Here is a 13,384-nt window from a genome sequence, read left to right on the forward strand (position 1 = left end):
TTTATGGCTAAGACGGGAGAGACCGAGAGTCTGTTTAAAGATGATGTCTCAACATTCCCATGTAAGCATTTAATTTTTACTTTTGTACAAAAGTATTTTAGTAGAAAAAGGCAAGTTTCTCTGAAAAAAAATTTGGTGAGTGCGGGAAAGAGTGCTGCATGGTCCTAGACTCTCCCACAAAGGCAAACAACCTTTCTACATCTGTACTTCCAAGTCTGCTAAGAATTTTGTATGTTTCAATAATGCCACCTCTTATTCTTCTAAACATTAGGGAATACAGGCTCACCCGACCCAACTTCTCCTCATATGACAGTCCCTCCATACCTGGGATCAGTGAACCTTTTCTGGACCTCCTCCAATGTTACTTTATATTTCCTTGGATAAAGGACCCAAACTGTTCACAGTATTCCAGCTGTGGACTTACGAGCATCTTGTATAGTTTTAACAAGGCCTCCCTATTTCTTATACTCTGTTCCCTTTGAAATAAAAGCCTAACATTCCATTTGCCTTCTCCATTACCTGCTAAACTTGTATGCTAGCCTTTTGTGATTTATGCACAAGGACTCCCAAGCCCCTCTGTGCTATAGCTTTCAGCAGTTCTTTCTCCATTTAAATACTATTCAGCTTCTGTATTCTTCCTTCCAAAGTGCATAACTTCACATTTGCTCACACTATAGTCCATCTGCCAAGTTTTTGACCACTCATGAAACCAGTCTATATTTGTCTGCAGAGATAGTAGGAACTGCAGATGCTGGAGAATCCGAGACAACAAGGTGCAGAGCTGGATGAACACAGCAGGCCAAGCAGCATCATAGGAGCAGAAAGGCTTTCTGATGAAGGGTCTAGGCCTGAATCCAGCTCTGCACCTTGTTGTCCCCTATATTTGTCTGCAGGCTTTGTTTCATCCTCACATCTTGCCTTCCAACATATTTTTATGTTGTCTGCAAAGTTGACTGTATTACAGTCAATTTCTTATGCAAATCATTAACATATGTTGTAAGTAAATGTGGTCCTAGCACTTGTTATGGGTTTCCAACCTGAAAAAAGTCCCATTACCCCAGCCTATTATTTAACCAATTCTCTGTCCATGCTAATGTACTAATTCAACACCACGGGCTCTTATTTCATTAGGATACCACACGTTAGGCTACTTATCAAATCCCTCCTGAAAATCCAAGTATATTTCATCCCTGTTTGCCCTTTATCTATGCTGCTTGTTACCTCCTCAAAGAATTCTCACAAACTTGTCAGGCATGATTTCCCTTTATGAACCTATGCTGACCCTGCTTGATCATATTTTGTATTTCTAAATGCTCTATGATTGCAACTTTTATAATAGTATCTAACATTTTCTCAATACCATATATTAAGCTAACTGGCTTATTGTTCCCTGTTTTCGTCTCCTTCGCTTCTTAAATAACAGAATGGGCCAAGTGCCCTCTTTCTGACTTTGTGATTGTAAATGTCTGTTATGTTAAAAATGATTATGAGCAACTTGTCGAGTTTGCTATCATACCATATTTTATTAAGAAGTAAATTGTGTTCATTGTCCAATTATAAATAACTAAAAGTGAGATGCATAACCTCTGAAATTCTGTTTTTAGTAAAATATTCTTTTTCACTCTTGTAAAGTGATTGCTGCACGAACCACCACAATTCCTTATCTAAGTGCCTTGCTACCATCTGAGCTTGAGTTGCAGCAGATGGAGGAGACAGATTCCTCAGAACAGGATGATCAGACTGATACAGAAAACCTTGCACTAAATATGAATTCGGTATGTTTAGAATACTCTTTACATTTTTTTTTACAATGTTGACAATGTAGACTATTTACTAATGCAAAGATTTTATAAATTGCTGTCACACTGTTCCACCTTGTGGGAGAAATAGCCTTGGATTTAGAACTTTTTTTTGCCACTTGTAGGATATTGTATTGCACAGAATAATTTGAGTTAGTGGTGAATCTTTGAGCAACGTTAATAGATACCTTTGAGCCATTCCTTGAGGCTATCTATTGAGACAAACTTTTAACGATTGTTTCTGGCCTCTCCTGATGTGGCTTGTTATAAATGTTTGTGTGCTAACACTCTTTTGAAGTGCTTTGGGAATAAAAGTGCCAAATGAATTCAAGTCGTCAGTTCTTTTATTTAAAAAAGCATCTGAACTGTGATTGAAACCCACATCTGTGTATGCCAAAATTGTGAAGAGAACACTTGGACAATAAACTTAGTCAAGGAGTTGTTGGTTGGTTCGCTGAGCTGACCATTTTCGTGCAAACGTTTCGTCTCCCTTCTAGGTGACATCTTCAGAGCTGTCTAGCCTCCGTTGAGGCGCTGTTCTGTCCCGCTCTGAATTTATATGGTCCAGTCTGTCATGGTGGGTCAGAGATAGTAGGAACTGCAGATGCTGGAGAATCTGAGATAACAAGGTGTAGAGCTGGATGAACACAGCAGGCCAAGCAGCGAAGGGTCTAGGCCCGAAACGTCAGCCTTCCTGCTCCTCTGATGCTGCTTGGCCTGCTGTGTTCATCCAGGTCTACACCTTGTCATGGTGGGTCATCCTGTTTCTGATTTTGCACCGTAGTGGTTTGAAGATGGGGTCTCTTTCAGTGTGTCTGTTTATCGTACCAGTGGTTGAAAACCAGGCTTCCAGGATTCTTGAAAAGCACGAAAATGTTGAAATAGACCCCACCTTCATACCACTATGGTGCAAAACCGGAAACAGGACAGACTGGACCATGTAAATTCAGAGAGGAAGAGAACAACAGCACCGAAGATGTCACCTAGAAGGGAGATGAAAATGGTCAGCTCGGCAAACCAACCACAACCCGAGCTACAGATCCTCCCTAAAACATTAAACTTAGTCAAGTTAAGAACATGGCAAATCGAATATAATGTTGGAAAATGCAAAGTTTTCCAATTTGGAAGGAAGAACAAAAGAAAAGAATATCATTTAAATGGTGAAAAACTGCAGAAAATTACAAAACAAAGGGACTTGAGGATACTTGTGTATTGTACCACAGAAAGGTTAATGGCATGTTGGACCTTTATTTTAAAGGGATTGGAGTATAAGAGTAGGGAAGTCTTACTGCAACTGTATAAGGTGCTTGTGAAATTACATCTGGAGTATTGAGCACCATTTGGTACCCTTATTTAAGGAAAGATACAATTTCATTGGATGCACTTCAAAGAAGGTTCATTCGGATGAGGGATGGTCTTATGAGCAAAGGCTAAACAGTTTGGGACTCTATACTCACTGAAGTTTAGAAGAATGAGAGGTAATCTCGTTGAAACACAGGATTCTTAAGGCACTTGGCATTGTAAATGCTGAGACGTTATTTACCCTCATGGGAGAGTCTAGGACAGAGGGCATAGTCCCGGAATAAAGGGTTACCAATTTAAGACCAAGATGAGGAGGAGTTTCTTCTGAGAGTTGTGTCTTTGGAACTCCTTGCCACAGAGTGCTGTGGGGGCAGAGTCCTTGTTCCTGTTTCTTGTGGTCTTATAATATAAGATACCAAATGAATATTTCACATCAATATTTACTGTGGAGAAGTATTTGGAAGCTAGGGAACTTAGGAAGATAAATAGTGATGTTTTGAAAAGCGTCCATCTTACAATAGAGGAGGTGCTGGAGGTCTCAAAATGCATAAAAGTAGATAACTCCCCAAGATCTGATCAGGTGTATCCAAAACTTTGTGGGAAGTTAGAGAAGTGATTGCTGGGCCCCTTGCTGCTGAGCTATTTGTATCACCGACAGCCACAGGTGAGGTGCTGGAAGACTAGAGGGTGGCTAATGTGGCACCATTATTTAAGATAGGTGGTAAGGAAAAGTCAGGGAACTATAGACCGGTGAGCCCGACGTCAGTGGTGGGCAAGTTATTGGAGGGGATTCTGAGGGACGGGATTTACATGCCTTTGGAAAGGCAAGGTCTGTTTTAAGGATAGGCAACATGGCTTTGCACATGGGAAATAGTGTCCCACTATCTTGATTGAATTTTTTTTGAAGAGGTGCTAAAGAAGATTGATGATGGCAAAGCAGTAGACATTGTCTGCTGTACATGGATTTCAGCAAGGCGTTCAAAAAGGCTCTGCATAGTAGACTGGTTAGCAAGATTAGATCACGTGGAATCTACGGGGAGCTAGCCAACTGGATACAAAGTTGACTTGAAGGTGGGAGACAGGATAGTGCTAGAGGGTTGTTTTTTGGACTGGAAGCTTGTGACCAGCGGTGTGCCACAAGGATTGGTACTGGGTCCACTGTTTTTTTTTTTGTCATTTTTATATAAATGATTTGGATGTGAATATAGGAGGTATGGCTAGTAAATTTGCAGATGACACAAAAATTGGTTGTGTGTTGGCCAGCAAAGAAGGCAATGGACCAATGGATTGAGGAGTGGTAGATTGAGTTAATTTAGATAAATGTGAGGTGTAGTGTTTTGGCAAGTCAAACCAGGGCAGGACTTACACAGTTAATGGTAGGGCCCTGGGGAGTGTTACCAAACAAAAACCTAGGGGTACAGGTGAATAATTCCTTAAACGTGGAGTCGCAGGTAGACAAGATGTTCAAGGCTTTTGGCGTGCTTGCCTTCGTGGGTCAGTGGATGTCCTGTTATGGCTATACAGGACATTGGTGAGGCCACTTTTAGAATACTGCATACGATTCTGGCCTCCCTGCTGCAGGAAAAATGTTGTTAAACTTAAAAGGGTTCAGAAAAGATCTACAAGGATGTTGCTGGGATTGTTGGGCCGAAGGGCCTGTTTCCACATTGCAGGGATCCTATGAATGAATGAATGGATTAAAAGGCATCTGGATGGGTACGTGAATAGGAAGAGTTTAGAGGGATATGAGCCAAATGCTGGCAAATGGGACTAAATTGTTTTAGGACACCTGGTCAGCATGGGCAAATTGGACTGAAGGTTCTGTTTCCAAGCTGTTGTAACTCTATGACTCTATAAAAAATACTGACATACTATTAATATTAGACACAAGTGACATTATCACAACTCTACTTGAGGCAGAGGCTAGTTGAAGCATCAATAATGGCTAATGCAGCAGATCCAGGATCAATTGAAGTTCGTCCTTTTTTTTTATGGCTAAGTATTTTGCTGTTTTTTTTGTTCAGAAGATCCCAGCCCGCAATTTGATGAATCCTCATTCTTGTAACAACCATTTTCTGGTTCAGTTGTTTTGGGCTTCAAAACAGCCACTGTTAATGGACGAGTATTCTATCTTTGACTTGTCTCTTTATCACGGGTGAAAGCAGTATTGCCTATTTGAATAATCTTTCATTAGTAAATTTTAAATGCTAATTTTTTTTGTACATAAATAGTCCGTTGTTCTTTTTGATCATGGACAACTTTGAATAATAATGAAATATTGAGTTGAAAGCTGGATTGATGTTTGTTTATCTCTTTGAGTAATAGTTCTCCACTCTGTAATAAGGCTGTTGCATTGTATTCTTTTCCGAGTAGTTTTATTGCCCTTTGTTAATTTAAAATATTTTCAAAACTATTGCTATTAAAGGGACTGGAAAGTGGAAATATTCCTCACAGTGCTGACTGAATTCTAAATGCAAACTAGTGAGTCATTTTTTGCAATGTTGGCCATGCTATAAATGTTGTATAACAAAGCACCTTTTTTTTTCTAGGATGAAATGTCTGCTGAAAAGGAAAATACCATGTTACAACAAAGCTCGGGATTATCTAATACTAAGAGTAGTGAAGAGCCAATGATTGACAATCCATATCTAAGACCAGTCAAAAAGCCCAAGATCCGTAGGAAGAAATGATTTTCTGGAGGCAATGCAAGAATGATTTGAGTGAATGCCATGCATTGTAACAACACAGTTATTTGAACTGAAGGAAAATGTTGTTGATTTGAAAACTCTTTTCACCTTTGGACAATGTGAAAAAGGAATCGCAGACCTAATGGAGTCATGGTTTTTAATTCTGGAAGATATGCTAATTTGGTAACCGTGAAATTTGGATAACCAGTACCTGAAGCCAGAATCTGTTGCATTTCTGTTCCAATGGAGCAAACATACTTCTGTTGCTAGTTTTAAGATCTACTTGAACTTCATTGCAGTGCAGCTCATGAACGTCTTATGATCTTTGTCTTTATGAAGGTCACATGTCACATCGACTAAGACACACATTCAAGTGTGGTAATAAATGGCTATTTCTTCAACATGACCTCTTGCAATGGCAATTATTTATTATTGTTTTTTTCTGTTCATTGTAGATTAATTGCAGGCCTAACTAGAGAACAGATTTTTATAACACTTTACATTTCACATGTTGTGCAGCTTGGCCCTCTTGGTTATAATATTTTTCACATCGCTTGCCATTGCAGCTGGTTAAAGTGTTTAAGTATTACAGCTGTCTAACAAAAACACATTGTGCAGTAGTTATACAGTTTAATGTATATAAATATTTCTTCTGGTATTTAAAAAAAATAAATATTGTTGAACTGTTCAACAAAATGCTTTGGACTACAGGATGATGCATTATTTACCTTTAAAACTGATGAATTTCATCAATGCAAAAATGTATTTGTTTACGGCAGCAAATGCAGCCAGCGGAACCATGGACTTTAACTAAGTAAATCAGCTGACTACTAGCAACTGATGCAAGGAATCATGTGCTGAGTTGTGAGCTTGAGTAATACATTCTTTAGTTGGTGGAGGGAGGATGATCAGGAGAGATGCTGACTTTTTAAAAAAAAAAGTAGCAAAAGACTGTGGTAAACTGGGAGAGAATAAAAGGTTAGATTTGAAGAAATGCCATTCAGAATTGAATTAAATTTTCAAGCAATTAAATTATTTAAAGCAAAGCCATTCAAACAGTGCTCAAGAACTCATTTTATTCAAGAACTTCTGAGACATGATGTAAATTTGTTGTTACAGCCACAGAAATGCTAGCCTTAATTGTTGTTCTGGAAGGCCTTAAATTGTGAAGCTCCACACAGCTACTTGACTTTTAACTGCCCTTCTATTTTTTTGTCCTTTCTATGAAGGTGCAGTTCATTTAGAGTTGGCTTTGGTGCCTGACTGTGGCCATTTCTGTGTGCAAGTCTAGACACCTACCAATGGATGTATTCCTCAAGGAATGGATCAGTGACAGATACCCGCAGAATCTTGCTTCTATTCCCTGTATTAATTGCTACTGTTTAATATCAGGAAAAGTTTTTTTTCATCGTTCTGAATTTAAATTTTGCTGCTTGAACCTGCTCTGCAATTTAATTTGAAGTCATTTCTCGATTTACTACTTCCTTACTGCAGTGTGATCACTTCTCAGATGTTATTTCTCCATTCTGAAGAATCAAAGTTCCATTTAAAATAGAAGATATAAGTTAACTTTCAGAACTAGCCTCAAAGGTAGAAGTAGCTATTTCGAGATTGTCACCCAGCACCTGTTCGTAGTCTTTGTATCTAAGCTGCATCAGCTTGGTTCAGATGGTAACATTTACACCTCTAAATTAAAATGTGTGCATTCAATTCAGAGAACAGCAGTTGGATGCCATACTCTGCACTATTGGTGACAGTAATTTTAGAGTGGTGCATTGTTGGCACTGTTGTCTTAATGAAATGTTTGACTGAGCTGCCATCTGGACATTAAGTGGCACAGTTTGAAGAATGTCGTGTTATTGTTTCATGATCAACATTGGTTTTTTTTTCATGACTTGGGTATCTATTGTTTAACTAGTCTTTCATCTAATCATTGTTGGAACATGCAAAATAGTTTTCGCTTGTTTTTTTTCATAATCGTTGTTGTACTTAAAATATCATGAATGAATTGTTTTGGGATGTTCTGAGTAGTAGGATTGTTCAACTCCTATCTATTAATCAAAATAGGACTTGGTTGCTACTCTGTGTGCAATGGCTCTTGCAGTTGTCTCTATCAGCCACTGCACTTCAAGGAATTTAAAACTTGAGATGCTTCTGGGAATATGGGATAAGCCTCCAATACATAGACCTTTTATCTTCCCAGTTTTTCTGATCTCTAATATCTTCTGTTACATGTGGATCACCGGGACTGCAGCTTGAAGTTTAACTATGTAAGTGGTAATAACTGGATTTCAGCAGGAGTAACGAGAACCCTGAACGTTTGGATCTGCTGCTGTATTTCATTTGGCAGTTAGTTCCGTTACCTCGACTTGCATTGTCAGTAATATATTTTTAAGACTAAAACGTAGTTATGAAAATTACAGCAAACATAACGGGTTGGTTATGTTACTCTGTCAGTAAGGAAACAGTTAAGACAGGTGGAAATGATGTGTATTTGGTGCCAGAGTGAGGTCAGCCACGTAACAGATGGAGTTTCTTTTTTAATTCCTTGGGAGTACTTGTGTACACGTAGCACAAACTTTCAGAGCTTTCTCTGCATCTAGCACGTAGAAGGCAGTCTGCGTTTAATCAATTTAACGGACAAGTTGCCTTATTGCAGGCTGACAAGGTTCCACTGCTTCAGTGTAATAAAGTACTAGTGTGAGGGGGCGAGGAGGAACCTCGAATATGTGCTTTTTGTTTTTGAATGGGACAGTTTCAAAGTTTTGGGGGGAATTCAGTAGGCTGCAAACTTTCCAAGTGGTGGGTGGAGCGCCCAACAACTTTCAGGCGAAGGGGCGGGACCGGAGAGTTGGATGAATGGCAGCCCGAGATCTTGCAGACGGGCAGGCTGTGGATTGGCTGGTGTTCCGCGTCAATCACGGTGTGGGTGTGGGGTGGGGTGACGTCACCGGAAGTAGTCCCTCGACGGAGGCGGACGGTTGGTGCGGCCATGTCGGCGAGGTGAAAAACGGCTGAACGTTTCCCCTCCCCCCTTCCCCCAAACCTTCCCTCTCTAACTGCCCCATTTCTCCCCTCCCCGCCCTGTCCCACCCCAAAACAACTGCCCGTCGGCGACGTAACATCAGCTATGGAGGCGCATTAGTGTAAGTACGGGTTGTGTTGTTATTTTCCCCTCCGTCCTTGACCGAGACAGGCTCTCGGTGAGAGTGGAGCCTGTAGGCCTCGCTTGGCCTCCCCGCAGGCGAATGCCAAAAAAAAAACCAAACCGCAGGCGAAATCCTGCAGCTGGGGCACACACACAAAAAAAGGGATGTACCGCGGAGAACGGGAATGGGGTCTGCTCACATTTTGTGAAGCCTCTTTCGATGTTATTTTGGGGCTGAGCCCATCTGCGCCATATGCTGATCCTCTCATTTCTAGCTTTAGAGGAGGGTTTCTGTGACAGTCCTTGCCAGGGCATCCCGCGAATGATTTCGAAAGGAATCTAGATGGGCGCCTGAGACAATTAAACTTGCAAGGGGATGGGGCTGATAGGATTGCTTTGCAAGGATCTGGCTGCAAAAGGCTCTCACTGCCCGTACTGTAATGACTGGGTAGAGAAACCCGTAGGTGTACCTGCAGTGTAGAAGCAGGCCACACTGACCCTCCGAAGAGCAACCCCTCGCTACCACCACCTCCCCCACCCCCGACTGGCCAATCCACCGAACTTGCACACCTTTGGACTGTGTGTGGAGACCAGAGCACCCGGCGGAAACCCGCGCAGACGCAGGGAGAATGTGCAAACTGCATACAGGCAGTTGCCCGGGGGTGGAAGTGGACTCGGGTCGCTGGCGCGGTGAGGCAGCAGTACTTACCACTGATCTACCGTGCTAATCGATCATCTTGTCTAATTAGGAAGTGCGTGGTGATGGGGAGTTGGAAGGTAATGTATTTTCTCATTTTAAATTTGAGATTTCTTTTGTTTCAGGATTTAATTTTGTATTGCAGTATTCCGTTAGATTCTATATCAGTTAAATTGTTATTCAAGAGAGCACATGTATATGGCTACTCAGTACAACAGATATACAAGTGTGAAGATTGAGACTTGGTATCAGAAGAAACTCTTGTTACAGAAACAATTTAAATACAATGAGCTATATTGTTTGCCTAAGTATGTGCCAAAATAGATTATCCAGAGTGACGTGGTAAGAATGGCCTTACAATTCTGAGGAAGGGTCACCTCTTCACAGATGCTGCTAGAACTGCTGAGCTTTCCCTGCAACTTCTGTTTTCCATACTGTTCCAGGATTGGCTGGTGGAGGGAAATCTTCCCTTGACTGATCACTTGTAATTACCTAGTCTGAAGATGAGATGTTTGTTGTTCCTCCAGTTTGCACTGTGCTTCATCATCTCATCTCATCTCCAGACTAGACACTTTAGAACCTTCTGGACTAGAGTTCAACACCATCAAATTGTGAACCCTCTCCTATTCCTTCCCTTTCCTCTAGTTTTATTTGTTAAATTCCCTGTCACCGTGACCACCCCCCTCCTTAATCTGCGCTATCTACATCGTTTCTCCCCCAGCAGTCTACAGCACCTCCCCCAACACTATTGCATAAATGCCTCCCTCTCCACACTTCATGTCAGCTCTGATGAAGTCATCTAGACTTGAAGCGTTTGCTTTCCCTCTGTCCGTACTGCCTGACCCGCTGTGATCTCCAGTACTTTTTGTTTTCAGTACAGATTTCAGCATCTGCAGTAATTTGCTCCTAAATTGGGATGCAGTTGTGATGTTGCTTCAAGATCAATTAGTTTATGCATGATTAATAAAACAAGGGTGAGTTACTGAAAAGCAGTTGGCACTGGTTCTTAGTGTGCACCAACATCATGAGAAGAATTGTAAAGTATGGACATTGTAAGTGTTAATTACACTAAAATTAACTTTGAATATGAATTATTTTAATTTACTAATGTATTAGCACTTGGGCTCTATCAATAATTAAAGCCTATTTGAGAATTCGTCAGCCTACTTAAGTACACTTTATGGAGGAAGTTAATACATCTTCTAAAAACCTGAAAATGATGAGAAATTACGGAAAGAACTACGACTGTAAGCTTCTGTCAGAAAATACATGGTTTACTTTTTTCAAAGTAAAGCCATTAGTATTTCAAACAGAAAGGTAAATTCTTCATCTGACCTGAACAGGTGAAAAGGTTAAAAGTCAGGCGTCTTCTTAACTTGAACAATTAATAAATTTTAAAAACTGGAAAAATGATCCACAAACTTCATTGAAGAATCATTGACTATTTTTTCTTGTTTTGTTTTTGAAATGGCAAGGGCAATATGCACAATCCATCTAGTCAGAGTAGGTACAGAAGAACATTCCACTGGCAGAAATGACTAGAATCAGAATTCAGAATTCTGATTTCAGGTGATTGTCATAAGTTCTGTGATGAGGAAAAACATTAAGCAACAAGTGATTATGATCTGGAACATACTGCTTGAGAATTTAATGGAAACCAATGCAATTGTTTTTCCAAAGAAAATCTGATAAATAGCTGAGGAGTGAATCTGTGGAGCTAAAGGGAAACAGCAGAACAGTGGGACTGGATGAGCTGCTGTTACATAGAACTGGTATAGCAGGCCAAGTGAATGAATGAAATGATTTTATTGTCTAGTGTATTTTACAGTGAGAACAGTAAAACAGTGAGAAATGTTTTCACTTGCCGTCATCTGCCACCATTTTGAATAGTTTAAGAATATAAAAAAAGTAGAAACATATAGCTTAAAGTGAGACCATCGGTCCTGAGCCAGCTCATCATCAACGATGCCTGTGCTGCCATTCCTCCTCCTCTGATTTGCCATTGTCTGCACTATTACAACCAACGTTGAAGTCGCTATTCTTCAGGCATCATCTTTTGCCGTTGGGCTGATTGTTCGCTGTTGCCTGTGCCAGACTCACCAATGACAGAGTCACATCTCTCAGGGCTAACCCATCTTGTCGATGTCACCATGATGCCCTTCCACCACCGTTTTGCTGCCAGCACTGGATCCAACCGACCACAAAGTCACCAATCCTCAGGTGCCATCTTTTGTTGCTGGACCAAATTTATTGATGTTGTCTTTGCCAATGCAGCAGCTGCTGATTCTGATGCCAGGCCCTGGAAAAGTAAGGAAGGGCTCACTCGCCGCCGCCACAAGTCTTCACTGGGCTATCTTGCCACCCATCTTGGATGAGGTAAATAAAGGAAGAGAAAAGAAAAATGAGAGAGAGAAGTGGTGCAGTCAGAACAGGTGTGTCCTGGCTCAAAAGCCCTATTCAGCTGCCATCTTGATGACTGATGTCTTCCTGTGCTGTGATTATGTATGATAAAATGTAGCTCCACACTGGAAGATAATTAAGTGGAAAATCTTTCTTTCATGCTGATAAAGATGTAGAGCAACAACTTATAATTCACAAACCAAATAATTGTCAAGGGCAGCAGAATATATGGCTGTAATATCCCCTTCATATTTCTCAGTTTGCTAATTCTGGATCGCTGCAGCATGATTGTGTATCTGTATCGGCCATGATTTGTGTTGATGTGTTCAGGGTCCCCCGAATTCTTCCCAGAAGATGAAAGCCAGTGTTATTGTTTAACTCCTTATGAACTGAATTTGGCTCAAAGGTTTACCGTGTGCTTCCAAAAGGGCTTACATGACTAAATAGTGTTGAGGGACGTTGTTGAGATCCTAATGGACAGGGGCGCTTGTTTTCTTTGAGTCACTGCACATCCTGAGGAGTTTGCTGGAATCAAGAGGTGAAGTGGTACAAATATAGAAATTGCTGGAAAAACTCAGCAGTTCTGGCGGCATCTGTGGAAAGAATGCAGAATTAATGTTTTGAATTCAGCAACCATTCTCCATAACTGACTGACTGTAGCTAGGAAAAGGCTGGTATAGATGCTGAAGGTGCATTGGATAGGTGGAGATGGAGCCCAGAGAGAGAGGAAAAAACTGGGCATTCAACAGTCAGAGAATCAATCGTTTGCTTATGTGGACCATTAATAGCTGATGATGCTTGTGATGACCAAGTCTGGTGTGTAAGGGTTGGGATAAGGAAATGGGAGAAGATATTTGGGCCCTAAAATTATTGAACTCTGTTGTGTCCTGAAGGCGTCAGGATCCCCAAGTGGAAAACAAATTGCTGTCTCATGATGTTGTGATTTACCTGAGCATTCCACTAATGCACTGCATTTCAGGTAAAAGTAGCAAAGAGAAAAAGTACAAAGCTAAATTTACTTAAAGGCATGTTCAGATTTTAGGCTGTGGATTGGCCAGGAAAGCTGAGGTGCTGTTCCTGAGGTTTCCATGAAATTGTTGGAAACTGGGTGTCTAAGGAAAGAGGAGGGAAAATTTAAATAACATGCACCGTTCTAGTGATGTTCTGAGTTTTCTGAGGAACATAGGAATTATATGCAGGAGTGGGCAATTCAGCCCTTCGAGTCTGCTCTGCCATTTAACGTGAACATGCTGATCTTATCCTAGTCTCAACTCCCACTTTGCTGCCTGCTTCCCATAGCCCTTTATCCCACTTTTCATCGACGTACCTATTTCTTTCTTGAATTTGTTGA

At 40.8% G+C, this 13,384-nt stretch overlaps 1 protein-coding gene and 1 long non-coding RNA gene across 3 annotated transcripts in view; both read left to right on the forward strand.

The window, feature by feature from the left end:
* LOC109921414 lies at positions 1–6,194 on the forward strand. Its single transcript, XR_007264749.1, has 3 exons — positions 1–61; positions 1,633–1,775; positions 5,651–6,194. It is a non-coding gene; the product is annotated as an uncharacterized LOC109921414 (long non-coding RNA).
* Positions 6,195–8,742: 2,548 nt separating this feature from the next.
* Positions 8,743–13,384, forward strand: part of mdm4 (MDM4 regulator of p53) — a 39,208-nt gene continuing 34,566 nt past the window's right edge. Inside the window, exons 1-2 of one of the 2 annotated variants that reach the window (XM_048612074.1) lie at positions 8,743–8,934; positions 9,686–9,713. The gene's annotated coding sequence lies outside the window, so the exon portion shown is untranslated. The remainder of the gene's footprint in view (positions 8,935–9,685; positions 9,714–13,384) is intronic. The other variant, XM_048612073.1, reaches the window with a different exon arrangement.

Source organism: Rhincodon typus, chromosome 25, assembly GCF_021869965.1.
Source record: "Rhincodon typus isolate 14 chromosome 25, sRhiTyp1.1, whole genome shotgun sequence".
Taxonomy (NCBI): domain Eukaryota; kingdom Metazoa; phylum Chordata; class Chondrichthyes; order Orectolobiformes; family Rhincodontidae; genus Rhincodon; species Rhincodon typus.